This window comes from Cyprinodon variegatus, unplaced genomic scaffold, assembly GCF_000732505.1.
Source record: "Cyprinodon variegatus isolate N-32 unplaced genomic scaffold, C_variegatus-1.0 Scaffold581, whole genome shotgun sequence".
Classification (NCBI taxonomy): Eukaryota; Metazoa; Chordata; class Actinopteri; order Cyprinodontiformes; family Cyprinodontidae; genus Cyprinodon; species Cyprinodon variegatus.
In genome coordinates, this window is record NW_015151034.1 from 368,464 (window position 1) to 386,502 (window position 18,039).

Consider the following 18,039-nt stretch of genomic DNA (forward strand, 5'->3'; position numbering starts at 1 on the left):
GTGCTTGCTAGGAGGAAAGGACAGTAGTTAAACCAGCAGTGATTTACTTTCTCTACAATGGAAGTAAAATCAATTTCAAAACCTATTACCTGTATGGGTGATTTAAAGGCAATCTAAAATAGGAAAGGTGTTTTATAGGCTATTTCATCAAATTCTCCTTGTTTTTATTTGTGTAGGTGTTGGTTGCTTTGTTTCTTTGGCAGTTAATATATTTTGTTACCGGTAAGTGTTTGATGAAAATGAAATTAAGTGAAAAAAAAGCTCCACATGGTAGATAGCATCTTATAATTATTTAATAGCAACGCAATATCAAACAAACATTGATCTCAATAGGACTTACTGTTAACTTGACCATGCTGCAGCATTCTGCAACAATTTAAGTTGTTTTCTGTTAGCAGTGTGGGAACCTGGTCCAATACAGTCACAGGCTTTCTATTGACGGAAGAACGTCACCATTTACGCCTCACTTGGACTAGAATTTAACTGTATACCACTTTTACTACTACTTTGGATTATAGAGGAATTAATAATTCCATTTCTGCCACACAGAAATTATCTTTTATTAAAATTGTGCTCTTAATGGAATACTGATACATATGTATTACTTGCTAACCTACAACCCAAACTGCCACATTATCTTTGTCATGTTTGGTGGTGAGACAAGTTATAGGAAGCACCATTTACATGTTGAATTATTAAAAAATATTTTCTTCCAAAATACAATTTTGATTACATTATTTTGAATTTGACAGCTAAAGTATTATATTTCATAATTTGTCCGATTCAGACTTATGAACACCAGGGAACCATTCAGAAAACGTGATTGCTGAAGAACCTGCCTTTATCTGCGGAATATTTTTCTGATTTTGTTTTTTTTCTTAAGCTTCCTTCTACTTTCTTATAAGGTAACAAATATCAACATTCATGTGCCCTGTTTGGTAACTGAGTATTTTCATTAAGGTGGTTAATGTACAGCATTGTTCATAATTTTATCCCTTTAGTTCCATCAGGGCCTGAGCCACCTGTCCCACATTCAGCAATCAGACTTCACTTGTCCTGTTTAGTTGATTATATTTCCATTCTTCTCATTTTGTTAAACTTGCACTTTTTTTTGTTATCTCATTGTAAAATACTTTACCATGAATCTGATGTCTGTTTGTCTGTTTTTCTGTGCCTCACAACTACAAACAATAACACAAACAACAAGAAAAAAAAAATAGTAAAGCAACAATCTTCTGTATAAAGTTTTTTTTTTTTTTTTATTAAATATGCATGGATTAACAATCAAGCTGTGCTTGATGCTCAACTTTAACACCGTATTTTCCACACTATAAGGGGTACCTAAAAGCCTTCAATTTTCTCAAAAATCGTCAGTGTGCCTTATAATCTGGTGTGACCTATGTATGGATCAAGATTAAGCTTCAAAAGGTCTTGCAACTATGGGGAGCAGCCATCGACTCCATTTTCTCCCGTAGAAGAAGTAGCGAGCGGTGCATAGCGGGAATATTCATTTCAATTTGTGTGTGTTAAGATCCAAAAATGGCTCCTTTCTATAAACACACATATGATGCAGAGTTAAAAGCCTCTTAACATCCACTTCATTTTGAGAAATTCTCACTTATTTTGTATACCCAAATGGAAAAGCAAATAACTTAGGAACTATAAGCCCAAATTACATGTGTGATACATTATTTGAAAGCTATCACCTTCTAGTTTCTGAATTATATAAACTAATGATTGGGTGAGTAAAACACAGCCCAATTCAACATGACTCAAAATTGTTTTTTTATCCTTGAAAATAATAGGTATTTTTGGAACAGCAGTAATAAAGAAATGCTTGCTTGTTTTGGCTGCTTTGTCATGTTTACATTTTGACATGCTGCTATATCTGTGTTAATTTTTGCTTTGGCGCTCGCTGTGTCCATAAAATTAACTTGGTGAATTATGGATAATCTAAGCTTTCCAACAATATCTAACATGTTTATATTGGTAAACATTTTACCAGTGTAATTTTCATGCATTCTGAGTTATTAGATGTAAACGCTTTAAAACGTGTTGCCGATGACCTGGTGGGTTTCCAAAGGTTAAACTCAATGCTATCAGTAACGCAGTAAAACATGAGAAAAGAGCAGCACCTCAAGAACTAAACATTAAGGAATCAACGCTCCGAAAGTGAAGGAGGCAAGAAGATGACCTGATGACCAAATAAAGAAGACTAAACAGAGTTTCAGAGAGAACAAAGCAAGATGGATACAGTTAGAGGACAAACTCGAACAGTTGGTTATTGAACAGGGAGCAGCAAGTAGAAGTATCTCAACAGTCAATATTTGAATGAACGGATAGAATTAAATGTACGTGTGTCTTTTTTATGCATTTACAGCTGAAGAAGTTTGGTCATATTGTAAATATCGTAATATATTAATAACGTTTGACTTACTTATATGTTTCATTGACATTCTCTTTAGGGCATCTGCATCTAGTGGATGCATACCCCAGCAACCCCAGCAACTACTGTAGCTTCTTTTCTATGCAACTTATAGTGTGGTGTGCCTTATATATAAGAAAAATGTTAAAATGGTCAATTCATTGAAGTTCCATTTTATAATCCTGTTGGCCTGATAGTGCGGGAAAAAAATCTATATTTATTGCCCACTCCATCAGGGGTGGTAAAATATGTTATTTAATCAGTTAATATTTGGATTGTCATATATTGTATATGAACCTATGCCCCACCAAGAGGTGACTAAAACATTACATGGCCAAATAATGCTTTATTAAATGATATGCTTAATAAAGAGCCAATAACATTTAGTTAATTGATTCTTTACCTTCTTAGAGGCTGCTAGAAGACATGAGGATTCCCATTAAATGACTTTTGGTCATAATTTGGTTATCAAAATGGAATGAACATATGAGGAAACACATGAATGTTCACTTACATTAGTGTTTGAAATACAGCTTGTTCTAGCTTTATAAACAACAGCTCAGACATGTAAGCATAGCATATGATGCGGCCCATCTTATTTATTTTGTCTTTACCCAACAGTAAACACTAGAATTATCAAAAATCATAAAAAAACAACAAATTATTTAGCTAGAAACTCTCCCTGACTGGTGTCAGACATGTATTTCTGTTTATTTTCATTTGAAAGGTTTCTTCCAGCAAGTAACAGCGTATAATGATAGGCTCACAGCAGCGAGGTTCGTTGTTCAGATGCAAACCAGGGATCCTCTCCTCCTTAACTCTCTTCGACTATCTGGAAGTTCCTGAAAGTTCCTGAAACTCAGAGCGGAATGTTACATGTAAGAGTCTGTTTTGCGGCAAGTTGGTTTTAAATGTCAACTACCAGATCTGCTTAGCCGTAGTCTCTTCAAGTTTTGAAAATGACTGCAATCTAAAAATCTTTCTCCATGAAATATTAAAGTTGCCCGTCCTCATTTTGCCTGTTGCTTACAGATATTTTCTCTGTATTTAAGCCCTTAGTTTGTTCTTTCTCTTTGTTTAATTCATAATTATCTTCATGAAATGATTCAAGTCCTCATGCTAATTCCATCTGTCCATCTGTACCTTTGTCTAGAGCACCAAACAGGTAAGTATTCTTGGAGCAGTTAATAGGTAAGATGACAGAAGAGTGGCAGAATGAGAAGGAAAGCGATCCAGGCAGAAGAACCAAAAACCGGAAAGCGGACTGGAGCCAATAACCAGAGGAATCTTCCGCTCAGGAGAGACAAGAAAGTGCAAGCCTGGTTTGCACAAGTATGTTTTAATATAACTACTATATATAAGTTTAGCCTGTTTTCTAGTAGTTCTGTGTTTGTTTCTTCCAATTTCTCTTGCATCTGTACTATCCCTCTCCTATCAAAATATATGGATGATTGATATGAATAATTGGACAATTTGGGGTGCAGCAATCCATATAGATTAAAAACAGATAGTTTTACATTTATTATGAGCTTGGATATATAAAATCACATTCATATATGGTATTTTTTCCCTTTTTGATGATAATAATAGATAACTATAATACATTTGTTTTATCAGCACTTTTAATAAAACAAACACACTCAATGTTATTTAGAGCTTTATAATTCAGTGGAGGATCTTGAAGTGGATATGTTGTTTTATGGAGCCAGTGAAGGTGTTTTAGTAGGGGTGTTACGTAGTTCTTTGAATGTAACTCAGACTTTGAATTTCAACGAAGTCTCTCTTTCTTTTTAGACATCTTGGCTGTGAGTCTAATAACCAAACACAAACACATGCATGCATGCATGCACATGGCACAAATTCAAAGATTCATGTAAATTAAAACACCTGATATTACAACCCCTCCAGATTACGTGACCCAAGAGAAGAAAAAATACCTAATTTACAGTAGCGGACTCCCTCACCAACTGTCGTCTTTTGCAGAGCAACGTTTTTCTATAAGACCTTTCACAGACCTGATTAAGTAGCGCGTCGGATGTTTGTAAATTGCGCTTTTCATGAGTGACAGCGGTGCCAGCCAATCACACAAGAAAAGACGGAGTTCTAATTAGGAGCTTGAGGGCGGTCTAAACTCGGAGAAGAAGGCTTCAACTTGAGCTGTGGTTTTTCTCTTGGTCCTAGTGCTCAACGATTGTCTGCGTACTGTAGCGTAACATTGTTTTTTTTTGGCAGTAAAAAGTGCAGGGGACCACAACAGACTTTTGAAAAAGTATTGCTTAGATTATTGCTTAGCTTCAGTTTGTTCAAGTTGAGTGTAAAAAGGGTTTTTGTTTTGTTTTCCTCTAGACCAGAGGTCACGGATTTAGCGGACTGCTATCCGGATCTGGACCCCCCTGCTGGCTAATCTGGACCCAACCTGATTTAAAACAATTATAAATACTGCATGTTGTCCGACGACAGTGTCTAACTGTTCTTGCGCTGCTTCTCCTGTTAATATGGTAAAGCCGTCTGGAGCACCGGGAACAGTCTGCTGTTGATACAAATTAGCCAATGAGCTGTGTCAGTCTGGGTCACTGCTGCGAGCTACTTCTAGACAAAGCAGACAAACCTGTGGCAAACCGGGTGATGGGAAAAAAGGAGAAGACAATGAGAAAAAGAAAGCAGAGGTAGTGTGGACTTCTGAAAAAGTATTTTAAGAATGCAAAATATGTGAATCAGGAAATTGTCTATATAGCAAACTGAATAATTGTTGATCTCTATTTCAAAAAACACTTCAGATTATTATTTTTTAAAATATTTTATTATTTGAAACTCAATGTATAACATAGATGCCTAAAAACCTGCTTTTTATGCATAATTAAAAATGTCTCCGTACCTTTACTGGTTGATGATTTTCTTTATTCAGACCCTAGTGATTTTTTAATTGGTTACCCCTGCTCTAGACGTTTAATTTAGTTGATTGTTTTCCAAATAAAAAATTTGAATGTTGTAAAGCTTTCCACCCCTTTTATGGATGGTACAGGTTGACGCTTTCAAAGCTGGGTTGTTTAAATGTAGATGGGTCGGTTTTTTTTGTTATTTTGCTGTGATTCAAGCAAGTGGAACCACTGATCCTCTGCTTTAAAATTCAACAAGGTTTCTGCCTCTGTCTGCAAACCTTACAGAATCACTTTCTGTTTGGCTCACATCACATTTAACATGTCCTTGTCTGTGTTTGAGAACAATCATAGCGTACCAGGTCAAAACAGACCAACATGTATCAGACATGTTGGACATACGTCATAGGATTATCTTTAGAACCATACTGTTTAGCGAAGGCTCACAGTAGGGGCAGATTGGGAGGAAAAATTAGCAAGATTATCTTGTTTTGTGAACCCAGCATTATTTTTCAGAGCTTCGAAAGGAATGTGAGAACCTGATTAGCACTCATAAGCAAAACAATCTGGCATCTGTCTTAGTAAACCAGCTCCTCTTTACTACAAGTTACTCATGATGAGTCTTAATAGCTGAAAGCTGTGGAGACTGCAGCTGCTGGTAACACCCTGGAAAGGAAGGAGGAAAAACATCAAGGTGGTAATATTATATACTGGGTCAATTTTCTAGTTCTAATTATGATTAGTCCCAAACAAACTGATAGATTAGAAGAATCTTTGCCAAGTCATAAATGACAATTGTTAACTGACCCTGGAAAGATAAGTGGGAATGTTAAACTTAGTAAGCAAAAACCGGTTTCAACAAAGATCCTTTTCAATCAAACATGTCCCTCTAACATGTTGTGAGTTTCTGTTTAACTGAACAGGATTTGTAAGAAGAAAAAAAAAGGGTCACAGTATTTGGGAACAAGGTTTTGAGAAACTTTTCTTTTCAAATCTCAAAAACTTGTCACTTTTGAGAGCAACCTTTTCCATTGAACTGTTAATATTGGAAAAAACAGGCAAGGTTTCGCACTTGGGAAATATGTGATTTTCTTCTCCAAAACTTTGTAAGAATTAAAGAAAAAGTTTTGGAGAAGAAAATCATATATTTCCACACAAAAATGTGTTCACCAAAATATTTAATGCTGTTCTTCTGTTAAGTTGCTGTATTCCTGAGGAGTGATGGAACAATAGATAATGCCTGCAATGCAGACATGGAGAAGCTAAAGCCTATAGAGCAGAGGTTACGGATAAGCGGACCGCAGTCCACATCCGAACCCACCTACTGGCTAATCCGGACCCAACCTGATTTTAAAACATTTATAAAATACTGCATGCTGTCTGAAGACAGTGTCTAATTTCACTTGTGCCACTTCTCCTGTTAATATGGTAAAGCCGTCCGGAGCACCAGGATGAGGCTACACGTGATACAAATTAGCTAATGAGTTGTCAGTTTGGTTCACTGCTGCAAGCTACTTTTAGACACAGCAGGCAAACCTGTGGCAAGCCGGGCGAGAAGAGGATGAGAAAAAGAAAGCAGAGAAAGTGTGGACTGCTGGAAGAACTGTGTAGAACTAGTTAAAGAAAAGTGAAATGGTGTGCTCAAAGATGATCCTGCATATTTTGAGCATGTTTGACTCAACCTACTGCTGTGAAGCAGGATTCTCCACCATGAACAGAATCAAAAATAAATATTGATCCAGGCTCAAAATTAGCACCTTGATATGAGCTTCAGAATGGCTTTGTCTCAATTCAAACCGAGGTTTAAAGCTTGCAGTGCAGTCTAAAGCCCACTGCTCTCATTAAGCCATAAAAAAGAAAAAAAAAACAAATCGTCATGTCAGTTCAGGTGTTTTATAAAATATGTGAATGAGGAAATTGTCTATATACCAAACTGAATGATTGTTGTTCTCTACTTCCCTAACCCTTTAGATTTTAAAATGGAAAAATGTTCTATTGTTTTATTATAATTTTTTATTTAAAAATTCAATGTATAACATGGATGTTCAGTGTTAAATTCTGTTTAAAGTAACATATTATATAAAAAAAAAATGTCTCCGGACCTTTACTGGTTGATGATTTTCTTTATTCGGACCCCACTGAATTTTGATTGGATTTTAATTAAGATGTTCCCTGCTATAGAGGGTGGAGGATATTTGTTGTGGGGAAAAGCCACCACTTGATTCTCTATGTTCAGTATTCACTGGCTTGACATTTTCATATGCATTCATATATTCTACTAAACATGAGGTACATAATATGCTGATGAAGATTGTCAGTCATCCAGGTCATAGTCATTACGTAAAAGTTTTAAAAAACCATGCACTGGACTTGGTTTCCAAGGTTTGAAACTTTCACTTCCTCTCCAGGAAGCTTTCTCAATTCAAATGTCTGGATCCGCAGTGAGTTTGAGTCTTTATATAGACAAGGCCTTGTATTGCTTGGAAACATGCATTGAAACAGACGAGTGGGTCGTTTGGTTTCATTGTTAGCCTGTAATAACTGAAACCTGTCTATGATTCTGAATGTCGGTCGTTAAAGAGGGGATTGCCGTTAAAGGGTGGAGGATGATTGATGCTTATCTTCTTGTCCTAGTGCTCGTTCTCTGAGCACTAGAACAAGCACTAGAGAGAGGGTTTTATTAGCTTTCTGTAGTGTTCCTGATATCCTGACCTGTTCTTCCTCTCAAGCACTAGCATGCCTGTTCCCATCTAAATGTTCTGACTCAACTGTCTGTGGACTCCTGGAACCCTGGACCAGCCTGTTCCTGTTCTCATGCAGCATCTGAGACACTCTGGGCGGCACCTGCCGCTTCTCATTGGCAGTCCACCGGCTGGATCTTACCTGATGGACTGAACTGTTAAACCAGGTAAGTGACTCACATGGATAATTATCCTCCATAAGATTATCATGATCACTTACCTGTGTTTTTCTCCAACAGAGTTTCCACTCATAGACGCTCCAGCCTCTGATACCACGGATCCACAGACCGCTCTTGTGTTTGATTAAACACTTTGAATTATCCCACTGTCTGTCTCGCTTTGAATACTGGGTCCCTCTGTCCTGCTTCATGACAGGGGGTGGGTTTTAAAGCCATAACTTGTAGGTTTTTTTAAGAGTCATTGTGTCCTAACAGTAATCCAAACCACAATATAAATCCTCATATGAACATTTATATCTGTTGATAATTGAAAATGCGACAAGGAGTAATACACTTCAATGCAAGGATTATCTTCATGGCTAAAAAAACTGTATCTAGTTTACATTTGAAGCATGCAGTTTCAAATGCCTCGGCATGCAGTTTCTGCCAAGGCCATCAAACAGCAGTGCATCCGCTGACTAGTAAGAAAAGTGCCTGCTTGTTAAAGGATGTTAACGAATGCCAATGCTTGTACTTTCTTAAAAAAACAATTGAAGGAATGACACCAAACAAGAGCCACTGATAGAGCAAACTCGTACTGGCACAATTGAAAGTAAACAGCTGCAAGAAATTTGCTGGAAAGAAGAAAAATATATTTTTTCACTTTTTTGGTTTACCCGAAGTCACTAGATTGTAGTTTTAAATGTGATCAATAAGTAATATTTTTTCTTTCAGTTTTTGTGCTAGTGGCTGCAGCAGTTACTGCTGACAGGTTTCACAGCACTTTGTGTTAATACCAGTCTTTTGTATTGTTTGTCTTTCTTCACTTTTGTAAAGTTGTGTGAGATCCGCCCGTAAACTGCTGATGGATATAATCATGATGCACTTTTCCATGACAGTGTTTCCATCCACTTTATCCATCACACGGCCAGGCTTCTCCAATTTACTTTCAACATATTGGGACTTTCAGGGTAGGGAGGTGGGTTTATCATTTCCCCTCTGGATGTTTCAGCTTTTTGGTTGTCAGCTAACAAATGTCAGCCTAAATGTCAGTTTTGTTCATACTGCACATTCAAAAAGCTTTTTTTTTTTTTTTTACCAAAGTGCTTCAAAACTGAATCAGACAAACAACACAACTACTAATGAAGTAAGTGAAACAATAAAATGTAAAATATAAACCAACTGTAAGTTTAAAGGAATCTTAAATTGAATAAAATTTGCAGAGTTAATAAATTAAATGAACTTATTTGTTTTCAGTAGAAAATTACATGAATCTGTCTTCTTTGGATTTGGGAATATGAATAAACACAAGACAGAAGCTTGACTTTTGTTATCTTTTCAGCACATTAAGAATCATTTTCCTGGTTCTGATTTGCTTGTTCTACTATTTGTTTTAACCTAAAGATACATTAGGCATATAAAAAGAGTTGTTTCTGTCTGTGTCTCTTACTAAATAACATGGCAATTATGCAAAATTATCTTTAACTATAGATTTACAAGAAATACAGTCTTTCATGGGATTCCCAGCCCAGAAGTCAACAGAACTCAAGACCCCATTGTTTGCTGTTAATCTTTTATTTATTTATTTTAATTTTCACATGTTAGATATGTAAATATATAAATTGAAGTCTTTTAACCTCCGGTTTTTTTCACAGTGAAAAAGTCTGGCTTCAATAGCTCCCTGTCTGCATAAATCTTTGCATACTTATAATCGGAAGACAGCTTTCTGAGTGGGGAAGAACGCTTAGTTCCCAAGGAGTCACTTTTAAAACAGAAAAGCAAAAATCATAGCTGCATTATCGTTCTGGGACATTTCTTTAAAAAATATTATCCAAAAGTGTAATTACTCAAGACTGTAGTTATACATACTCTTATGTGTAGAAAAAAAAAAGAAAAAAAAAAAGCCTAAGCCAGGACTCTTAAACTCTTAGATGTGTTGCCTAAACAGAACAGAATCAAGCTATAATGTAATTTAAAAGATCTGAAAAATTTTACTGCATCCTGAGGAAGTCCCTTTGATTTATGTGTCTCCGTTCATTAATCCATCTACACTTTGAGGGACACTAACCCCCGTGGAGTTGGGTTATAGATCCCTGGCTATGTCCTTTCTATGTTGTGACATCATTACCATGTTTTTGTCAGAGCAGTATGTTGATGCAGAATTCCAAAAACTAAAATTTGAACACAGAGACTGCAAGCTCCTGAATATATGCTTTAAAGGTACACAGTTTCCAAACTTATAATGATGTGGATTTTATAAAACATATTTTATAAAACCCTCTGCTACAGACTGGGACTGTGTGTCTGTTGCTCTAGAATGGCTGAGATTTATATTGGTGAACAAACCAATCCCAGCTGAAAAAAAACTCTAAAACATTAGATAGTTGGATGAAATGCAAACTAAAGAAGAAAGAAGCCAAAGAACAAAGCTTCATTTCAGACTTAAACCCATGAAGTTCGCAAGAAGACAGATATTAGAGCCTAAAACCACCAAGATGACAACAGAATATAGAGAAATTAAATGTTTCCCCCATTCATGTTAGTGGAACCACCATTATGTTTTTCTGAGTACATGTGAAAAAATAAAAGGGAATTTACAAACACAGTTTATTACCTTCCTAACTATAGCTCATTACCATCATTACTTTTATATGAAAGCATCTTAAGAAACCTGTCTCTGAGTGTTTGTAGAGACTACCCAATGCTAATAATTGAATCAAACCTCATTAAACAGCATCAGCATAGATAGATCAGAGTGAGGGCTATTAATAACACTAATATGAGCCTCTTTATCTGCTCAAACTGTCACTCAGTGATGAACAGGGATGTATTTAATGTTATTCAATTTTTTTTTTTTTACAAAACTATGTTTTAAAACCTTTTTTACGTTTCCTTTTATTTGTGTCAAATTTATAGCTCAGTTAAACTGGGCTTACCGGAAACAAACTATATGTAAAAGTTATTTAAAATGTGGACATCGTTAAAATGGCACGAGAAGGATCTCTGAGATGGTAATTGACAGTCAGTGATTGCAAACACACTGGTTCATCGTTCTGTTGGAATTATCCAGCAGCTTTCCTGATTTCTGCATTTGGTTTAAAATTGCACAACAATAACAGCTGAAGGGCATTAAACTCACAGACAGAGAGGCCAACAAGTAATGACTGACATTCTGTAATAGCAATGGCATGGGGGAAGCTGTTTGTAAAATTCTCTACTAACTGACCTCTCACATTGAAAAGGGTCGTCCTTGGCTCTTTCTACAAAAAAGGTGAGTTTTTCATTCTAGAAAAGATATATCTGTAACATTTAAAGTATCCTGACTTCTTTAAAGGAGCTATACAACATATGCTCCCCTTAAAGTGTTAAATATATATAAACATCTACATTGTACTGAAATTGGAAGTAATAGGTCTAAGCCTTTATGTGGCTAAAACAGAATGTTGCTCTGTAGCTTAAATCAAAACACTACAAATTCACATCAAATTAAAAATGTATAACAAAAGAAAAAGTTTAATTGTTTAACATGGTAATTATAGCTTCGGGTTACATGGGTTTGTACTGGTTAAAATATCTCCTTCAGACATTTTTTTCTTCATGGCCTTTATTTCATAAAGCTTTTATTCTGTCAGGAATTATGCTGGTTTTCTTCTTGACATGAATTTCTAAGATTTGAAGATGAAGCATCCCTTATTTGAATATCCAATACTTTTGCATTAATAATGTGATCTCTGACTAAGCTTGAATGCCATGAATGATTTTTTGGATTAACCAAAAATATTTTTCATTTCTTTGGCAGTTTAACTACAGAGAGAATTTTAAAATAGTATCTTAGGAGTTGTTGAAGTTTATTTTCAAAACCAAGATTTGTGTTTGGAGAATTTCTTGTTCACATCCAAGTTTGATTTTTTAAAATATAACTGTTTGTAGTTCAGCCCCAAAAACATTGCCTGAACCTACCCTTTGCACTCATCTTCTTCTGTATTGTTTTGGTCATGTTGCCCCATTGACAAGTCTTATCTTCATTTTTCCCTCATGCAATGCCATTTTGGTTTTACAAAGGTGCAAAATAACAAGCAAAGGTTAATGTTTCTGGCCATCCTGACTTACTTTGACCATTGACAAATATGTTTTTAAATGTACATACTAGGCAACACAAGGAATAGTGTGACAGTTGCATAGTACTGGGCTGTGCTACATATTTGCAAACTTGCTTGCAAATATGCTTCAGCAAGAGAGAGCAGCAACTTTTTGTGCTGCTGCAGTTTGCCCACATTTAAATGAGATATTATGCATTTCCGAAGAGCTGAGAAAAAGGTGCAGGGCATTTTAATGCAACGGAAAATAAAAGTGGATAGTTGTGCTAATGGTATTTTGAAAACACATAAAATGATCTTGCCTTCTAAAATGAGGTCTTTCTGATAATTTTGATCATTCCTATAAGCTTTCTGAACTCTGTTTAACTGTTTAAACACTTTTAAGACAAGTTTTTACTCTTTCTTTTCTTGTGTTATATGGATAAAGATCACATTTTTTTCTATGTAACACATTTTTTTGTTGTAATTTTGAGTGTTTTTTTGTCATCAAATGAATCAGTTAAAGGGTTGCATCTAATTATTAACCATATTCTTGACTTTACTCTTCCTGTAAGATGTTGATATTAAGTGTTTGAGGAAAGCCGTGTCAGGTAACTACTATGTCACTATTGAATTTCATCTTTACCTTGTAACCTCATGTGTTTATTAGTTCCGACCCATGAAATTTTGTGATTAAGGATGACATTATTAAACTGAATCAGCATATTTTACAGTTTGAAAGGTATTTGTTAAAAAACTAATCCGTGTTAAACCAGGAAAACCTTAAACATTTAAGGTTTAATTCCAAAGAACAACGACTGAAAAGGCTCTGCTTCACTGAAAATAGACTAGCTGAACAAAATGTTCCTCCTCTCAGTCTACTCCAAGGTTCTCCTCACTTCAAACACATCATCCTCTTATAAATCAGTAAATTATTTTCAGAGAACACTTTGTCCTATTTGGATGAAAGGGGTTACTTTCATTGCATTTCTTTGACTCAAGATAATCTAAAAGCATTGTTAAGCATGTCTGGTCAAAGCTTTCCACTCATCAATACTTGTTTATCTTGTTAGCCTTTTTAGATAAAAGTAAAACATACGCTCTGCACCATCGCCGAGTTCAGCAACTGAGGTTTATTCAGGATTAGATCGCAGCTTGATATGAGCATGAATCAAAAGCTACTCTTCACCAGCTGTTTTATATATATATATATATATATATATTTTTTTTTTTTTTATCTCAATAAATAAATACAAAGTACTTTTGTTAAATAAAACAGTAATCGTATTCAAACCACCCTGGCTTAATTTTGAAAAGTAACCCCACCTCCTTAACCTGCCTGTTAACTGTGATTAATGACATTTTCGGAGAGCTGAATTAAATTTAGTTGCCACACAAAGGCCAGATCACTGCCAGACATGCAGGATCAAGAAATCCCTTAAACATACCCTGTCAACATGTGAACGGCTGAACAAATTTCCTGGAGCAGCATTAATGCGCAGATCTAATGAACTATATATATAAAAAAGAAAAGAAAAGTCAGTTACATCTATTAGTCTGGAAAGTATTTCTAAGGCAGTAGGAATTCAGGAAATCACATTGAGAGCTCATATCCATAAATAGGGTAAACAATGCAGCTGTGATGAATCTCTTAAAAATAAGTTATTTGTTCTTAAACAAAGAATGTTATCTAAGGCCCTGCAATTTCCATAGTCAAGATCAGTGTTCATTAGGTAGCAACAAGAAAGAAAGAAAGACTGAGCTAAAGTGGCATCCATTGGAGAGTAACATAGCATTTAAAAAGGAAAACTCCTTGTACTAACAATCCTGCTTTGCTACTTCAGGACCTAAACAGCTTGCTGTAATTGATGCAACCATCAATCCTGCTCTCTACCATGAAATCCTAAAGGCAAATGTCCAGCAAGCAGTTTGTATCCTTAAGCAATGGTGCACTTACGTAGAAAGGCAATGAGCCGCTGCACATCAGCAGGTCAATCCTGAATGTGGCGAAAACACAACAGGAAGTCCCAAGTTCAATTTAGTAGAGATACTGGATGGTCTGAAATTCATGCACAGTAGTAAAGGAGACTCATGTCCAGTTATCACTAATACTAAGAGTTGCTGGAGCCAAGGTGATACAAAGAACGACTCCATGTTAGGGTTGAAGTTACTTATATATAAAGTTTTCACAGAATAGCTTTTGTATTTTGTAGCTACTCTGGTTTTCTGATGTTAAAAGTTCTCTGATGATCTGAAATAGCTCAAACTAAAAGTAAAAACAGCAGATCTGTGATGCCAATGATTTTTCACAGTACTGTATGTTGCATGTAGCTTTTTTTTTTTTTTACCTATAAGTATCAGAATCTGGAGGCTGTAAAAGTTCTAGACTAATGGGTTTTCTTTTCATTAATCACTGTGTTACATTTGAATGGGCTGTGGTTGTAAACATAGAAACATGCAGTGGATCTGCATTAACTTCATGATTACCCAGCAGTTTCTTACCTCTTCAGTAGTGCGATCAGGATTCACACTGACTGAAACGACCACATGCTTGTTTTCAAACTGCACCCTTTGTTGTTTGTTTTTTTGTGCATTATTTAACAGAACGCTGCTTCAGAAGGTGTGAACGTCTTTTTTTTTTTTTTTGTCCAAGGGAGGAATCTAGACACAAAATAAAATGTTGAATACATGTGAATAGTTTGGAAAGGAAACAAAGACTTATGAAATGGTGAAAGGATGACATTTGGCTGTGGAAAGGTTGTGAAATTGCCCATAATGACATTTACAGTAACCTTTTGCTGTGCCTTTTTAAAGAGGGATTAAACCACAGAGACGAAAAGATGGGGCTATGTTAGGCCTGTCATTAATCAAACTGTGATTGCACTGGGCCAAAGCCTTTGGGCAATTTCTCTTCTCATGTGTTACAGAGTTAGCAGAAGGATGAAAGCTGCACTTATGAAGCTGTGAGTTTTGCAGGATGTTTTGGAGGCTGGAATATTAGTCCTTCTGCCACCAATGTCAGGGTCAAGTCTTTTGGCAAAGCTGCAACAAAGTTATGCCATAAAGAACAGCACATACTGGATCAGACAAAGTCTCCTCACAAGAAAACATTGCATAATCAGCAACAAATTGCTAATTATTATGCACAGATATGCTTTGAACAACCATGGTTACAAAAAATATAATTGCAGAACACAAATTTTGAATAATCCCCACAGTTTAATGTGGAATTTTCATAATGTGAGTCTATGAATAGTTTATTTTATCTGCAGAAAAGGACATTCAAACCAGTATAGAATATTTTCACTCCCTTCACCGGAAATGTTACCTTAAATATCATCAAAATATAAATCAGATATGTTTCCATCTCAGTACAATCACGCATTTGCCTTTCGTAGCATCAGAAGTTAATGTGCATGAATGCTTGTAAAAGTAGTAGTCATAGTAAGTAAAAGGTAAACTGTTATCGACTGTATTCCATTGACATTTAGCAGTCAGAGGCTTTTCAGAGACATTGGGGGGGAAGGGGAGTGCTAAGGACAGAGTGATGCAGCTGTGGCAGAGAAAATATCCTGAGGCTGTTCAATGCCTTCACTCTCAGGAGCAGACTCAGAGTGAAACACCTGCCCTTAGAATGCAACATTCATCCACTGTGGGAAGCGTTTCATCACCATCATATGTTTCCTCATCTCTCATGTTTAGGAATTCATAAAAACACATTGCCTTTCAAAATATCTACATAGCCTATCTATAATAGCATATCTGTATATATAGAATCTGATTTGAGGGGGGGAAGGTGAATCTGCTGATGATGAGAATAATCAAATTAATATTTCATTTTTTCTTTTACTAGATTAAAAAAGTCTAAGCTATTGTCTCTGACTTATGCCTTCAGATACAGCAATGACTATTAATACTGAAGTTAGAGCACATATAGGGATGCTTTTTTTTAACTCAAGGTGTGTCCAAACTGTGACCCATGCCCCATTTTTGAGATAATTTTCTTGTGCTTATATTTTAAGAATCAAACCGTTTTAGGATTTGCTGCATTTGGACACTTATTGCACACATCATTTCAGGGTACATTTAATTGAAGAAAGTCCATTCAGTATAACTCTATTATACTTAAATCTTAGATGCTATCATCTAAATTACATGCTAAAAATATCAAATATTTATTTAGATTTTATTTACAGTAATAGCAGATTTGTGATTCTTTAGGTAAAAATGGCCAATGAAATGTTATTTTTGCTGTGAGAGGAGTAGATTTTTCTCAACTTCACCTCATTGAAGTTTTAGGGCACCCTCACATTTATCTATTTAGTTTTAAGTCTCTTCAGCTGTTTGATCTCATCATTTTAATACTACTTAACTTTTGCATGTCATCATAGATTATTAGATCAGCTAGTCACATGGTGTTTACTTACATGAAGACAGTTTTAGCTTCTAAAATGTGGAATAGCTTCAGCTGCAGGTCAGACAGGCTCCATCTCTAACTTTAAACATCGCCTATGGTGAATAAGCAACTGTGTCTTAATCTTCTAGTCTTGCTATACAATACCATACTATTTAAAATTTTCTAAAGCTACGATGCTTTATATCTGTTATATTGTTTTGTTCTTTTCCTCTGTCTTGCATTTTTGGTTTGATTTAGAAATAAAGTGGTATGGTACTTTACAGTCTGTCCCCAAAACACATGAAGTGTTGACTGAATATGCTAGAGGGATATGTACATATTTTGCAGGTCACTGTATCTTATGCCCTTTGCTGTGTTTTAAAATCTTGAACTCATTCAAAATGCTCTATGCAATGGTGCTAATTTAAAAGAAAAAACAACATCAACAACAAAAAGTGCAATATGACACAACCAAGGGGTATTAAGCATACTAAAGATTTCTATATGAACGAGGGACTTTTTATTGAGTAAAATATTTGTAGACATATTTTCAACATTTTTCTCTAAAAGATGTAAACTAACCTATTAAATTCATAAAATAATTAATGTGTATAAATATAAAAAAAATTCAAGTGATCATATTTGCTTTCTAAGCATATAAACACTAGGTTGCAACCCAAAATGTGACTGTTTCAACATTAAGTTGTGAGCCTCTCTTGAATTTTCCTAAAACAAAGCGACGTTAACTGAACACAGCATCTATTTGCATACAGTTGGCCCACCTGTTGTTAATGAAAGACAGGCGAGGCAGTTTGAATACTGGTCATTTTCAGTGGAACAACCAGTTTTCTTAAAGAGCCAGAGGCATGTATCAACCGGTGGATAACAACCCTACATGACGGCATGTCACAACACAAACTGCAAACAAACCACGGCTGTGATTCCTTCATTTCACTGAAAGTATTTCAGGTAGAAAATAACAAAACTATAATATTTTGAGCCACACAGCCTACCCATTCTTAACTAAATGAGAATCATGTAAATTTAGCATGTTAATCTTTTCTTACTTGCGTTGCGAAGCTATACTCAAACTAATCTAGGATTTAAAACAATGTTTTAAAATGCAATAAAGGCAGGGCTCCACACCCACAACTTATTTGTGTTAGTAACTTATTACAGCACATGATAAAGCCAGCAAAGCCTAAGAAACGTTTGCTGCAGGTGACTCACGTTGTTTGTGCAGCTGCTGTTGCTCATAAAAAAACAAACAAAAAAAAAAAACTCTGCCTCTCCTGAAACTTACTAATCCTTCATAAGTCTAAAGTCAAATTGGAGTTTTGATCTGTAACATTTCCAGCTGCTCCCAT